This window comes from Ranitomeya imitator, chromosome 9, assembly GCF_032444005.1.
Source record: "Ranitomeya imitator isolate aRanImi1 chromosome 9, aRanImi1.pri, whole genome shotgun sequence".
Taxonomy (NCBI): Eukaryota; Metazoa; Chordata; class Amphibia; order Anura; family Dendrobatidae; genus Ranitomeya; species Ranitomeya imitator.
Genome location: NC_091290.1, coordinates 17,733,902 through 17,751,118, shown reverse-complemented (window position 1 = coordinate 17,751,118; position 17,217 = coordinate 17,733,902).

Genomic DNA, 17,217 nt, shown 5'->3' with positions numbered 1-17,217 from the left:
GTCAGTCAGAAACTTTATCTACTTTACCAATGTCATTTTCACACCTTCATAAACCTAAAAGGGGCTACCAGCTCTTGCCCCATGATTCACCCAAAACATGACTCTGCTACCTCCTTGCTGACGTTGCAGCCTTGTTGGGACATTGTGACCATCCACTACTGCGTCCATGGTTACATGGCACTCATCAATAAACAAGACTGTTTTAATATTAGTCTTCATGTACGTTTTAGGCCACTGCAACCATTTCTGCTTGTGAGCAAAATTTAAGGGTGACCGAATAGTAGTCTTATGTACAATTGCAGCCTATGAAGGATCCTACAACTTGAGGTTCACAGGATTCCAGAGGCACCAGCAGCTTCAAATAACCCTGTGTGCGTCAGCGTTTCCCTTCATTCTGGGCATTGTCCTGTGACATCCTTGTTGCAGACTTTGTTGCAGTTTGCTGGACTTCCACTTCCCAATTTAGTTTTCTGGAATCGGGCGGCTGACACTGCCTGATGACCAGTACTATGCTTTTTACGTACGACCTTCCTATCCCCACTTATTGCAGCTATTACAGGCGTGATAAATTTTCCCCTTGCCAAATGCAACACGCAACAACCATGACGTTGCCTGGTCAGAGGGGGGAGGCTCCTGCTGCAGACCCACAGCTAAATGCACATCAACAGTGTAAAGGAGGCGAGAGGACATTGTTGAGATCTTTGTGCACATAGAGAAGTTTAAATAGTAACATAGTAACATAGTTAGTAAGGCCGAAAAAAGACATTTGTCCATCCAGTTCAGCCTATATTCCATCATAATAAATCCCCAGATCTACGTCCTACAGAACCTAATAATTGTATGTAATATATATTGTGTAGTACAGCGGGGTTGGTGCAGTGTGACAGATAGGCAGTGACCATAGGAAAAGTTCAAAAACAAAGTCCAATGTAATTCACAAACAGAAAACAAATGGTACCCTCTGGATCGCAGCCGGGAATCAAGACAATTCATATCCAAGACCTGCTGCCTTGGGCTACTGCACCACTTACGCTAACGGGTGCCAGGCCTTTTGGCTTTGCTTGGCTCTGTGTTAGCTCAAACAGGCTGAGCCTTGCAGTGCCACCTGCTCTGCAGTTTGCAAACCAAGACTGACACACCCAACCCTTTACTGCAGGGTTTTAAAATGGAATCTGTGACCATGGGCTACTTGTGAGACCCAGCCTGGAGGGAGCGAACTGCCCCACTACCATCCTGTAGATCGCTCCAAACATAAAAGCCCATGTCGGGTCTCCTTAAATCTGCCTTGGGCAAATAGCTTGCCCAAGACCAAACTTACTTTTATTTTGCACTGCAATCACAGCTACGCCTGTGACTGCAATGCACTCCAGCGACCTCAATACGCTTCTACGCTCATCCTGGGGGACACTTAGCGACCCCTGCATATAACACCTGTCGCTACCTCACTATATATATATATTTAGTTTAAACTGTAATATAAAACAAACTAGGCTCAAAGAAGAAAAGATAAGAGAGTACGGTAATTTTAATAATAATAATAATAATAATTATAATAATAATCTTTATTTATATAGCGCCAACATATTCCGCAGTGCTTTACAGTCTAAAATACAATCTAAAATGTATATTTTTCATCCATCGTTAATTGATCACTCAATTTTAAAATGGAAAAAAAAAAAATCGAATCCCTTATTATTTGCTTCTGAGTCCATGCAAATAAAATGGGATAGTGACATTTTAATAGCTGGTGGCTCACATTTTGCTGTAGGCATCAGTTATCTCGAAGGGACCCTGTCCTGGCCAACTGCAACCCCCACAATCATCCTGCCCTCCTGTCATCTATCGGCTTCTAGGAAAATGGCAGATAACCCATGTGCGTGCAAGGATGCGGTTGCTCAGAATGTGAATGAGCAATGAAGACGTCGCTCTAGCACTGATGAAGCAGACCAGGAATGTAATATCCCGTCTCGGGGGTAGAGCCGAATATAGACAAGGCAGCATTTAATCGGCTTAAGAGTAAATGAGTTTTTGTTGATGGCGTATTTCGGAATAGATGAAGTGAATTCTGCTTAGGTTTTGCCTCCTGCAATGTTTGTGATTTGGATTAATGCAATCATAAGTTTTACCGGTGACAGCTATCTCTTACTCAGAGGAACAATTCGAGATATGCAGAGCAAGCTAAGTATCTCCGAGACACAGAGGCTTTGTATCTGGGTCACACTCGCCTCAATTACTCTTCATAGTGGCGCAATAAAGATTCTCATTTACGCTGGATATTGTTGTTCGGCTATTAGAACCATAGCTAGGTGTGATGGACGGAGCGCGGGGGCCTCCACCTATTACCATTGAGGACCATCTTCCTATCGAGGGACGGCGAAACGACGCAATCATACTAGGACTGGGCGACGGGAGCAAACTGTGCAGCCGCAAAGGGTTAATGCTCGTCATCTCCACGGGTAGTAGTCCCAAGCCAAGAGGCCTTCAGAATGTAGCATTGTGCATGCTTGAGGACTAACGCTCCATACATTCACTATGTGGCTGCTGGAAACAGCAAATGGCTCAGTAATGGGCATGTGTTGCCATTACCCCTATCATTGTCTATGAGACTAATGCGGTTGTCCAAATTCTGTGCTTGGCTATCTCTAGTGCTGGAGATAGTCAAGCACCTCCTATAGATAACAAATGGCTCAGTGATGTGCATGCACAACTATCGCACCATTCATCATCTATGAGACTGTTCTCCATTACCAAGTGCTCTATTTGACTTTCTGCATCAGTCCTCTAGATAATTAATGGCTCTGCGTTGTGCATGTGCGGCATCCACTAATTCTTTTCATTGCCTATGGGACTGCTGGAGATAGTCAAGCACCCATGTAGATAATAAATGGTTCAGTGATGTGCATGCGCTGCCATTGCACCATTCATGGGCAGCATGGTGGTGTAGTGGTCTCCAGTCCTGGGTTCAAGCCCCACCAAGGACAACATCTGCAAAGAGTTTGTATGTTCTCTCCGTGTTTGCGTGGGTTTCCTCCGGGTTCTCCGGTTTCCTCCCACATTCCAAAGACATACTAATAGGGAATTTAGATTGTGAGCCCCAACGGAGACAGTGATGATAATGTATGCAAACTGTAAAGCGCTGCGTAATATGTTAGCGCTATATAAAAATAAAGATTATTATTATTATTCATTGTCTATGAGACTGTATTTGGCTATTTCCAGCAGTCTGATTGACAATAAATGGTTCAGTGATGCGCATGCACTACTATCGCACCATTCATCATCTACCTTAAATTGCAGGGTAAGATTGATGAGTGGTTACCGATCCAATGATTGTCCATGTTACTGCTGGGGAGCACTGCACTCTCTACCTCTAAGCAATTTAATACAAGGGAACGCTGCAGCTCATCAGCTATCTCTGATCATCTGCAGCAGTCACGTGGTATAACAATTATGCAGGAGCAGCAGCAGACACAGCGCTGATATCGCTGAAGCGGTGCCATTTCGGGAGGAGAGTATATGAATGAGTCATCCTTGTGGTGGACAAACCCTTTAAGGTAGAATGTTGGACCTAAAAATTATATCATTATAAAAAGTGGATACTGGCATCAAGGGAGAATGTAACATCAGTACAATGTGCAGAAAGATCGTACATTTTGCGTCAATGCCTATGGATTAACACTAAGTCATTGACTACAGGATGGAGGACAATATTTGCACTTAGAATCTCCCATTTTGACCCTAAGAATTAATATATATATTTTTTGCATTTCCGCGCTCTCGAATGTGCCACGAGCGCCTTCTCAGACGTCACCGCCTGAGCGTCTGGACGGAATTGAGATTATCAGGATCACCTTGTTCTCGGTTAATGGTCTGACATGCCCAGATCTCCAGAGGCAGAGCCGGTCAGACATCTTAAGCTTGGTTTTCGCATTTGAAGCAATCAGTCCTCGGCATGAAGGAGCATTATTCTAATTATTGCCTCTGTAAACGAGTCTACCCTCAGGCGAGCATTGGTCTGCTTTTAGACGTGACAAAGAGAAGACAGGAAGGTAAAATATTGCCGGCTTCTAAAATAATGAATGGCTCCGGCAAAGTGAATTTCTGAAGAAGTCCCTGGTGGACGTCTTCTAATCCCCGGCAGAGTCTACAAAGCTCGGATACCATCCAAAGTTGTGTGACATGTTACAGCCCAATGTATTATAGATTCACTATGTGCTCTTTAGTAGAAAGGAAGACGCTATCGCCATAGGGCAACTCGTGCTGCCAGGTGTCTTCAAGGAAAAAAAGATAAGACGAGGCCAACAGGGAGATCTAGGGTCCCTCAACGAAAGGTCAAGAGAGATGAAGCTTCCATTAACATGACATTACAAGGATGGCTGTGCATGAGAAAATTGTAAAGGAGAATGTAGCCTGGATAATGTGATCCCTCTGACATCGGATGACATTATTATACATCAGCTGAAACAGATTTAATGTGACTTTCTACCTTGCGTCTTCCCACCTCCCCCCTTCTTGAGAATACTAGGTCTGAGGGGACCTTTCTTCTCAAATGACCCCACTGTCCTACAACTCCCATTTAGTTCAGTATTTCAGTCATTTTTCTTTCTACATTTCCAGTCCACACTTTCGAAACTTTAAAATTGCTCCCATTCAACTAAAACAAAAAAATATGTGGTCTTATCGTTGTGAGTATACAGCTTCTACGCAGACCTGTATGTCTTCATGGTTAGTGATCACTCCAATTGTTGCCCTGATCCGGTCATTGTACAGGGTGGGCCATTTATATGGATACACCTAAAATAAAATGGGAATGGTTGGTGATATCAACTTCCTGTTTGTGGCACATTAGTATATGGGAGGGGGAAAACTTTTCAAGATGGGTGGTGACCATGGCGGCCATTTTGAAGTCGGCCATTTTGGATCCAACTTAATTTTTTTCAATGGGAAGAGGGTCATGTGACACATCAAACTTACTGAGAATTTCACAAGAAAAACAATGGTTGTGCTTGGTTTTAGCGTAACTTTATTGTTTCGTGAGTTATTTACAAGTTTACGACCACTTATAAAATGTGTTCAAAGTGCTGCCCATTGTGTTGGATTGTCAATGCAACTCTCTTCTCCCACTCTTGATACACAGTATCCATTGTTTCAGATGCTGCACATCTCGTATCTTCACAGCATAGACAATTGCCTTCAGATGACCCCAAAGATAAAAGTCTAAGGGGGTCAGATTGGGAGACCTTGGTGGCCATTCAACTGGCCCACGACAACCAATCCACTTTCCAGGAAACTGTTCATATAGTAATGCTCGGACCTGACACCCAAGATGGTGCACCACCACATTATGAAATTCTCTATAAGTTTGATGTGTCACATGACCCTCTTCCCATAAAAATAAAATAAAAATAAAAAAATAAAGTTTGATCCAAAATGTCTGACTTCAAAATGGCCACCGTGGTCACCACCCATCTTGAAAAGTTTTCCCCCTTCCATATACTAGTGTGCCACAAACAGGAAGTTGATATCACCAACCATTCCCATTTTATTTAGGTGTATCCATATAAATGGCCCACCCTGTACATTATTCCACTGCTCATGCCACATCTAATGATTAGATAGCAGCTGGGATAGAGTCTGGTGGGAAACACCATAGGGTCAGTCTACACCAGGTACAATTGTAGTATACAACCATAGATACACATGGGTGTTAAGTCAGCTCAAATCAGCTCAGATCAAATCAGATCAGCAGTTAAATCAGCTCAAAAAGTCCACTTTGGGCAGACTTGGATCTGACCACCATATCCTGCAGGTCACAGAGGAGCCCATCCTTCAACCTTTATCTTATACAGGGATGATGGCCCCCTTGGTTGCGTTCATGGAGTAGCTGCTGGCCGGAGGAGTGAGCTTGAGGCAAAAATAGTAAAATTGGCTGAATCTGAAACTGGCATGATAGAACCAGGAGAAAATCAGGAGTCAAAGCTCTAGACAAGGAAATAACCAGAGTCAAGTACCAGAACAAGAGGTCAGTCAGGAGCAAAGCCAAATAAGCCAGAGTCAGAGTCTGGAGGTATTACAGAGAATTTGAGGTTAGGAAATAATATGAGTGAGTATCAGGGTATCGGGATGATCTAGATGAGGCAACTGTGCACAGATAGGGGAGTAATGTAAGGAACAAGATGGGGTGAGTGTGATGGTAGCGCTCACCTGTAAGGGTTGTGTAAGGAAACAACGCCTGTAGAAGCCTGATGTGCTGATATTTGCACCATTGCGTTTTGGCGGGCGCCACACCACCGCCTTTCTCTAGGTGAGAAGAGCAGAATATAAATAGATATAACACCAGATATATATGAGCTAACCAAACAATAACTAGCTACTCCGAGTAGTAAGCTGAGAGTTTAAGTAAGGTGTGGTACCACCACGGGGCTAATCACTCCTGCTGAGTTGCCGGAAAGCACATATCAATCTGGCATGGCGGCACCAAATATTCCACCCGCACCAGTATCCCTGGCTGTACAACTCCGGCACCATCCAGTGATAATGGCAGTGATATCTCCACCATCACCAGCACTACCTCGCGGAGCAAGCAGACATTGCTGGAGCAGATGAAGGTTGGGATGTAGCAATTGGTCTGTATAGAAGTTGCATGCACAAAATTTCATCCATTTTAACCAACATCATTTGCAAACCTGTTTAATTTTTTTATCATGCAAAGGAACAATAAAACACTAATTGCAATAGTGTTCATGCCCTTTAGATAACCAATTCACAACTATGTAACTCCATAATAAGAGAGACATTCCTTCGTCTCAAGTCGTAAAATGTTCAATTCCCCATTTACTACAGTTTATCGGTTTCTGGTAAAGGTAGGTCTACATTGGTTGCCAAACTACATCACCCAGCATATCCTGTAAAGTTGTGACTGGTAAGACATGCTGGAGTAATAGTTTTGCAACCACTGGGGAGCGACTGGTTGCAGATTCTTACTGTAGACTGTCTGGAGTATTAGAGGTTTCATAAGAAATCCCCCACCGAGATTCCTGGACTTGGAAGACACAATGTATTCGTAGAGTTGAAATCCCCTTTAACTCCATCAGGCTTATAAAACAAAGAGCGCTGGGATATTTCCGAAGCGCCTGTTGTCTACAGTTCAGACTCTGGAACCGCAGTCATAATCCCCACTTCAGCCGTAATTCCTTCAAATAACTCAAATAACAATTCTGGGGTCGGGGTCAAGAATCTGCTACAAATAAGGTATTATATTTTCTGGAACACTTAATACTTGGGAACAGAGAGAAGTGAAGTTATGACAGTGACTGTAGATGTCATGATAGATAAACCTCAAGATTAAACACGGTCTCCTTATCCTTATCCTGTTCTATGAAGATAAACAATACATTCTGTTCACGGAAGTATCTAGAGTTATATCCAGAGACGTATCTAGAGATGTATCCAGAGAAGTATCCAGAGACGTATCTAGAAATGTGTCCAGAGATGTATCCAGAGATGTATCTAGAGATGTATCCAGAGAAGTACCCAGAGAAGTATCCAGAGATGTATCTAGAAATGGGTCCAGAGATGTATCCAGAGATGTATCTAGAGATGTATCCAGAGAAGTACCCAGAGAAGTATCCAGAGATGTATCTAGAAATGGGTCCAGAGATGTATCTAGAAATGTGTCCAGAGATGTATCCAGAGATGTATCTAGAGATGTATCCAGAGAAGTACCCAGAGAAGTATCCAGAGACGTATCTAGAAATGTGTCCAGAGATGTATCCAGAGATGTATCTAGAGATGTATCCAGAGAAGTACCCAGAGAAGTATCCAGAGATGTATCTAGAAATGGGTCCAGAGATGTATCTAGAAATGTGTCCAGAGATGCATCTAGAGAAATATCCAGAGATGTGTCTAGAAATGGGTCCAGAGATGTATCTAGAGATTTATCCAGGGATGTATCCAGAGACATATCTAGAGATGTATCCAGAGATGCATCTAGAGAAGTATCCAGAGATGTATCTAGATGTATCTCAGAGATGTATCTGATTATCTTCTCCCGTCATAGTGCATGTCCCTGGCACCTCCCTCCCTCCTTAAGACATGCTCATGATTATTCTCTCCCTTCATAGTACATGTCCTTGGCACCTCCATTCCTTCTTAGTACATGCCCCTGATCATCCTCTCCTGTCATAGTACAAGCCGCTAATTAGCCTCTCCTTTCGTGGTGCATGTCCCTAGCACCTCTCTTCCTCCTTATTACAAGCCCCTGATTATCTTCTGCCTTCATAGTTCATGTCTCTGGCACCTCCCTCTCGCCTTAGTACATGCCCCTTATCATCCTCTCCTTTTATAGTGCATTTCCCTGGAACCACCCTTCCTCCATAGTACATGCCCATGATTATCCTCTCCCTTCATAGTACATGTCCTTGGCACCTCCCTTCCATCTTAGTACATGCCCATGATCATCCTCTCCTTTCATATTGCATGTCCCTGGCACCTCCTTCCCTCCTTAGCACATGCCCGTGATCATCGTCTCCATTCATAGGACCTGTCTCTGGGCACTTCCCTTCCTCCTTAGTACATGCCCCGAAATTTCCCTTCCTTGCACAGCTTATGCCCAAGAGCACCTCCTACTTTTCTTAGTTTATGCCCATGAGTTACCCCCTCCCTGCATAGTGTACGCCCCTGAAGAACTCGCTCCCTGCTTAGATTATTCTTCCTTTTTACTTTTATGGCTAAAAAATTATAAATATATTCCATAAAGAACTTTCCAGTTATCTCAGATGTGGACGTGAAATGGTCCCGAAAAGCTCCCTCTGCATTTGATTTCGGGGACTCTTCCTAATAAATGTAAGACAGTGCATCAGTGCCTAAATAGGTTAATGCCATCGCACAGCGACAGACACATTGCTTACTCTGCAGCCCATAAATGATCCCTTCTGGGCGGGATCAGCAGTTGAACTTCCTTGAATAGAGAGCCACAGGCATCAAAAGGCTTTTACCCTGTGCAGCGAGAAACCCGCGCATCGTCCTAATAGTGAGGAGGGAGCCGCAAACGCAGAAGCTTTTACAATCAGAAAAGTTTTTTTTTGTTTGTTTGGTTTTTTGTTGCTTTTTATGGGTTTTTGACCTCCAATGCGGTTATCTCGGAGCTTGCATCATTGGTGTTACCATTCTTAAAGCTTTCCGCACTCCACAGCTCAAGGCATATTCGTTAGGCATCCATTTAGCATGCAAACATATTGAGCTACCATATGGTATGACCATTCCTAATGCCAGATTAAAAAAAAAAAAGCAACTAATCCACTTAATGTAAAATTCAGGAGCAGTGATGGGTGACGCATACAAAGTCAGCACAAATGACAGAGAATGGAAGTTGCAAAAGTTCTAACGCTTAAAAGCATCGAGTAGCACAGGAACTTATGTCACAAGATATATGTGGGTCATTTAAAGGAGTTGCTCCAGATGATGACAGGTGGCTGTTGGGACCACTGGGGATCGAAATTATTATAGTTGGGGAAAGCAGGGGTTAAGTATCTATTACTCCTGTGGAGTCTTTAAAATGGTAGCATAGAATTAGAATTTCTTTCTGGAAACAGCGCCACTCATATCTAATGGCTGTGTCTGGTATTGCAGCTCAGTTCCATAGCATACTCAACATACAGCATATACCAGCAATACGCCGCCAAGCCAAGACAGTTTTTCAAAATTAAGGCAAATCATCTTTTTTACTACTATGCTGCAGAATACAAAAAAAACAAACAAACACCGAGAAAAGTTAGTGAGTGAGACACAGGCGCTGAGCTGACCATTTCACTGCCATCTTCTGTACTCCAAATGAATACGTTCTAATATCAGTGTAGCCAAACTCAAGAAAATAGACTAGGGAAAAAAAATCTAAACACGATACATATAAGTAATAGTAATAAAAAAATGTTAAAATATAATATTTTTATAATACATAAATATACAATATTAAATACATATACATAAATATTAATATAATTAAATATAAAATATAAACAGATATAAAACATTATATAAATATTTTAGAATACATTATATAATTTTCTTTCTTTTTATGACACTCTGCCACGAGAGGTTTAGGCTATGTGTGTTTATATGTGGCTTCCTAGTGGTTGTGATGTGACATGCCGGTTGTCAAGGATTTTGCTGGCATTTTATGACAATTTTAAGTGCAGTGCTTTCCTATTACTCTTAATAAATCTCGGTTATAGTTGTGGTCCCTATTGAAGATTATGCGTTAGTACCCAAAAGCTTCAAGTTACAATACTGGATAAATAATAGAGAAGGTGGACACTCACCAAGGTGGGGGATGCTGGCTGGACTGGATAAATCCCAAACTAACAATAGAAGGAAAATAGCCGCAATCTCAGATGATTGCAAATAGTGATACATTTATTTAGTTCCTTATATTCACCATACTGTTGAATAATACATTAAACGATGGTACGAAAAGTGATATGCTGCAACGTTTCGACCCAATCCTGGGTCTTTATCGAGCATCGCTACCAGAGAAGTGTACAAGAATTAGTGTGTTGTATATACAATTAAAAGAAAGTAATGCAAAATGACATTACATTAAATAAATAAATATTTTGTATGACTTTCTTTGGATTGTATATACAACACACTAATTATTGAATACTTCTGTCATGCAGCTGCAGTGCAGTACAGTGCAACCTCCACCAGGGAGAACCTGGTATGGAAGCCAGACTGCACATACAGAGCAACTGAACAGACGCCACCTAGTGGCGAGAGCAAGGTCAGGAAAACCAAGTCAGAGCACAACAGTACAAAAGGATTTAGATAGAATGGATAGTCAGGACATAGCAAGGGATCAGTAAACCAGTGCGGGCAAAATACGGTACAATAGGGACAAACTGAAACGGAGTCAAACAGCCAAGCCAAGAGATCAGAACCAGGGAGTCAAGCAGATATACAGACAAACAAAGAGATACTGGGAAACGGCAGGCAGGGGGAGATAACAGACACAGGACAAGTCAGGGTTCACAGTAGGACAAATCAAGGGTTTCCAGAGTCAGGTTCACACGCCAAAGACAGAACTATAGCTGACACCACCCTCTGGATACCTGGAAGCTAAATAGCAAACCCGAGCCCAGAATGAGGCAGAGCAAAGTTAACCCTTGACATGATCCTCCCAGAGAAAGAGTAGACAAGACTAAACACCGAAACGGATCATGACAACTTCTCTTGCATCGATGTTAGATAAAGACCCAGGATTGGGTCGAAACGACACTACTGGATAATGTAATACATCTCTACCATGAGTAATTGGATTCCCTAGTTTGGAGAAAGATGATGCAAGCCACATTTGAGTGACCATGTCATATAATATGTTATCTACTTTGTATCACACTGCTCAGAGAAATAGGAGTCCATAACAAATATTAAAATGCACCCTCCCATGAGGGTGATGGTTTTTTGGCATCTGCAGAGGAGACCTTGACCTTCTTTACCCTTTTCGCACCCCAAGAAGCATCTCTCGAAGATCAAGCCAAAAATGTGGAATGGGGATGAAATCCTTTGACTAGAAAGAATGGCGGCTTCCAGTTGTGCAACTAACATAATCCTGGGACTCCCATAGCATCTGCATGGTCAACCTCCATGGTATGTATGCTCCTTTGATTGACCAGGTCATAGACTCAGGTGCAGTGGACCCAACAGAGATATTGATCCTGATGGTCCATCCTTCTTCTATACAGAAGATGTCCACTTTTAGTTCCATCACTTTCCCTAGTTGCAAATGATTAACTCCAAATTGTCCTCCAAATGGGATTGTCTTCTCCTGGACCTGTATGATCAATTGTATCAAAGCCTGGACTCACTGGTGATTCCTCTGGCATTAAATAGGACCAGTCGGACTTTGCATTGACTTGACATTATGTCGCTCTCCGGAGACTCATGCCCATTATAACGATTCTGATTGCCTCCAAGTTTCGGATGAGAGGCCTTCAGAAGGAACTGAAGGCTTGCTTTGATGATTTACCAAACCTTTCATCCCTTTGAATAAAATGCATAAGAATAACTTTGAATTGAACATTAGGGAATCCGGCACATGTTTCCCCTTCATCCTTACCCCAACTAAGTGGTCCTCGTAATTAAAGTTGTATTGATATTGCCATAAAGGCAGAACTGATTGCTATCTAATAACATTCTCTCATAATACGCTTCCCCAATCAAACCAGGAGACGAGATGTAAATTCTCCTCGCAATTCATTTTCTCATTATCTTAATACTTTCCTCCCAAGTTAATTATTTTCAAAGTTATAACGATGAATTGAATGAAAAACAATCAAGAACAAAAAATATCTAATAATGGGGGCCTGGGAATAGATTTTTGTTCTTCGAGATGAAAAAGAAGAAGTCGGAGCTCTCTTCTCTAAGATTCTGAAGCAATTAAACAATCTCTACACCTAAATTTAATTATTTTGAGAACTTGTCTTTGTTCTAATGGAATATGTAATTATATAGCTTCAGCATTTCTGATCTGGGGTCCCACATCTGGGACATCCACTTGTAGGGAGGGTGGGGTCTCCTCTAGGGTTATTCTTTTGGGTGGAAAATGGGACATGTGGTAGGATTTCTGGGAAGACGGGAATTCACTCACAATTTGAGACTTCCCCACTGGATTCAGGATGCATGGAAAACATTTATAATGATGAGCAGAGGCAGGGCTAGGGACTTGGCACATTGGGGACTCAACACACCTGTATGGGCCCCAAAGTCAGGATGTGTCTGTCATCTGCATCTAACCTATGACCCGCCTCATAAATGGAGTAATTAGCTCCATGATAAAGCAGAGGACTGAGAAATGTGTAGGACTCAGGCTCCTTTGAGTATCACTCAAGGAATAGTGCACACTACACAATATTGCCCCCTTTGGGTCCCTACCACATAGTATTAGAGACCCCTGCATAGCAATCCTTCTTAGCACCCCCATTCAATAACAATTTCCTCCACTCTGACAGTATTGGTGCTCCCATAACATTGGCCCCCTTGATACCACATCCCCATAATATATTCTATAGATACTACAGTCTCCTCAATACCAGCTAACGGTCACGCCTATAAGGATTCAGTCAAAAAGGCATGACTGTAGATTGCCCCTCTTGACTGGTCACCGAGTGTCACTTCATACCTGGAGTCAGTCTACGATACTCGAGAACAAGGTCCTGGACTAAAAAGTTCCAGAGTCAGAGTAAAGAATAACACCTGTATTCTATGCGGTGTATGGATGCCTCTAGACAGCTACTGGATGGGAGATATGTGTCACCGAGGTGGTTAGCCTCAGTGATGTAAATCCATCAAAACAGCCTCCAACACAGTTCGTGTTTAGATTTCGGGTCTGGGTTTTAGGAATACCCACTAGAGCTAGGTGGGACTGGCCATTCCCATATCTCCACGTACCGGCTAACCCTCACCTAACATGGCTGGTATAATAATTTTTGTAATTCGCTTTGGGGTCTTCAGCAGTCCTGACGATGCTTTGCCGTCTCCAGTTTCTTCTTTAATCTCGTATGTTTGGCAGTTTTGATTATTAATTATTCTCTTCTTTTCAGTAATGTGACACCTACAGTTTGAGAAGTGGCCACTTGACCTTTGATAATGACCCCTTGCTCAATGCTCGAAGCTGGCTGGACTTCCTCACTGCATAGATTATTTGTCCGAGAAAGTCGCTAAGCTCTTCTACTTAATAGAGGCGCTAATCAACTAAATCATCATAATTTAATAAGGATGAAGAAGACTTATGGCTGCAATGTCTCCCATCTTGCAATATTTATAAGCACCCGATTGAGTCAGATAATAAAGGATTTTGGAGTCTGTGCGCTTGGAAACTTTGGCATCAGAGGTGGAGAAATCTCTCCCAGAATACCATGGCAGTAAATGGACGGCATCGTCTCCCCGTCCTCCAGCCGTTCTCCACCCCAGTGTTTGTGTGCACGCTCTAGCATCTGTTTATTCACCAATTAAAAGAGCTTCTAACTGATAAATTAAAAGCACCACTAATTAAATGTGATAATGAAGCTATCAATCTTTGTTACTGAGCTAGAACTAGGTTGTAATTAGTTATTGATACACAGTGGTCATGGTGGGCCGGATGCAGTCCAAAACCCCCACACTCAGCCCTTAACGGTTCGGAATTTAATAAAACCAAATTTTCACAAGTTTTCACAGTTTAAGGGGAAATGTCTACCTTTAACCCCTTAATGTCCACCAATATGTCTTTTTACTGACCTGAGATATAAGAGAATATATATGCCATTATTTAAGTCTTTATAAGGCCCGCTCAGGCAGCTGTGTGCTGCATAAGTATTCAGGTAGTTGGGAGTCTTCTAACACGTTTTCCTGCAGTCAATTCACATGTGTCTGATAATGTGCTCAGCTCCTCCAGATTGCTATCCTGCAACCAGATACTATTTCCAAGCTATCCTGGTGCTGTCCTTTCCTCCAACTCATAAGGTACCCAATAACAAGCTCGTGTCTGCTATTCCTGGCAGAATCTTTGTCATATCAAGGTACCTGTCAACAAGGTTGTCTCTGCATTTCCTAGTGCTGATGACACTTTGGGTCAAGTTAACTGATTACCAACTCATATCTGCTATTCCTTGTATGAACACATCCTCAGCCCTGTTGTTCTTGTATCCTTCTACACATCTCTGCTGTTCGCGTGCTGTCCTGCATCTACCGTTTCCAGCCCTGCTTATCAAGCGGCCATTCAGCACGTTCTACCATGGACCATCTGAGAAGTTCAGCCCAGCTGCAACAACGCCTTCGGTCCATGACCTATGGCTTAGAGCAGTGTTCCCCAACTCCAGTACCACCAACAGGTCTTGTTTTCAGGATTTCCATAGTATTGCACAGATGATAATTGCATCACCTGGACAGGCAAGCATTCAATCACCTGTGCAATGCTAAGGAAATCCTGAAAACATGACCTGTTGGTGGCTCTTGAGGACCAGAGTTGGGGAACACTGGCTTAGAGAATCCAACTCACCGGGTGAGTCCATAACACATTTTTATCTTCCTCAATACTTTTTTAGAAATGGTGAGAAAGTGACCAGGTTTGGTGAGAGGAACCAGGGCCACTATTGACCCAACAGCTTTATGATGACTCTTGTCCGTATTCCCATTCAGAAGAGGAAGGGCCAAACTCAAGATGTCCCCACTATGAGATAAAATAGCTTTATGCTCGACCGTCTAACTGGTCGGTTGGGACAGTTTCCTTAACGATGTCCCTGCCTAGAATTGATGTACCCCTAAAAAACTAGAAAACTGTAGGAATCAGTCGGTCTGTTAGGAAATGGTTGGAATATCGGTAGGAGAGCCATAAGTGAGATTCTCAATGTTGCCGAGCAGTCCTCGCCAAGCCATGGCTCTCCAGCAGTAGGAAAACAACAACTCTCAACGTGCCCTGACAGCTGCACGCTCCAGGACATGCTTGGAGTTGTAGTTTCGCCATAATCGGAGAGCCTCAGGTTGAAGATCCATGCTCTAGAGAAATATTTTCTAGCCTCGAATGAAGTGTTGTTAACTCCTCTCTGCCGGAGTTAATCCTCTGTTGTCTCTATGAATCTCTTTGTATGACTTTTCATCGATGCATTTCTTGCGCCAGCACACAGTAAATCGCCTTCAGAATATTGATTTCAGGGGGAATGTGTAAAACTACCTGATGAATATTCATTTCCACCAGCACAATGTAAATATTCTGTATTTTTCCCACATCGGTATGGAAGCAAAGCAGGCAAAAAGAACATCAATGCAAAACATTCCACATTCAATCCATTCGAGTGTGTGCTTCACTTTGCAATTCTCTCATTTAATTCTTTTTTTTTTTTCATCTCGACACCCACAGTATGTAACATCTTATGGAAAAAAATTCAAAAATAATAATTCACATTGAAGTCTCTTCCATACACAATTTTGGTTCTGAGAAGCATGACAAGAGCCGGAGAACAAAGATTGCGGACTCAGGAGCTCAGTAAGACTTTTTTTTTTTGTGCTCATAATCTCTTTCATTCCTGTGGAGTATGTGAAAGTAGTCAGCATATTTCAGATAATGTTTCATGGTTGAGCTGAATAGTTTGAACAATAGTCGTCTTTTCTGGTAATATATGTCCTGCGGAAATATGTTTTTCTACATGCGCAGCATAATTTATTCCAACAGAATAATCTGCAGGACGGAAATTTGGGTCAGCTGCGCTTTGGACGGAGTCCATAGCACTAAAGTTTATGGACTTAAATGTGGAACTTGCTTGGAAGTAAACTTCTTAAAACTTTAATTGAAGCTCTGATTTTCAACTGCTTTAACCCTTTGCCAACATTAGACATACATGTATGTCCTACGTTGGGTATGCGTTGCTTGCGGTATTATATTAATGTGCTAATCTGTATTGCTTGATAAAATTTATGCTACATAGATTCGCAACATTGATGTGCAGATATGTTGGCAGATGTGTGGATTGTACTAAAAGAGATCGTGACTTTTAGACCTTATGAGAAATAGTAGATGTGTTGACAGTACTGCAAGAGACCATGACTTTTGGACCTTATCAGAGCTAGTAGATGTGTTGATTGTCCTCCTACAGACCATGACTTTTAGAACTTATGAGAGCTAGTAGATGTGTTGACTGTATTCATACAGACCGTGACTTTTAGACCTTATGAGAGCTAGTAGATGTGTTGATTGTCCTCAAAGACACCATGACTTTTAGACCTTATGAGAAATAGTAGATGTGTTGATAGTACTGCAAGAGACCGTGACTTTTGGACCTTATGAGAGCTAGTAGATGTGTTGATTGTACTCCTACAGACTGTGACTTTTAGACCTTACGAGAGCTAGTAGATGTTTTGATTGTTCTCCTACAGACCGTGACTTTTAGACCTTATGAGAGCTAGTAGATGTGTTGATTGTACTCATACAGACTGTGACTTTTGGACCTTATGAGAGCTAGTAGATGTGCTGATTGTCCTCAAAGACACCGTGACTTTTAGACCTTATGAGAAATAGTAGATGTGTTGATTGTTCTCCTACAGACCGTGACTTTTAGACCTTATGAGAGCTAGTAGATGTGTTGATTGTCCTCAAAGACACCATGACTTTTAGACCTTATGAGAAATAGTAGATGTGTTGATAGTACTGCAAGAGACCGTGACTTTTGGACCTTATGAGAGCTAGTA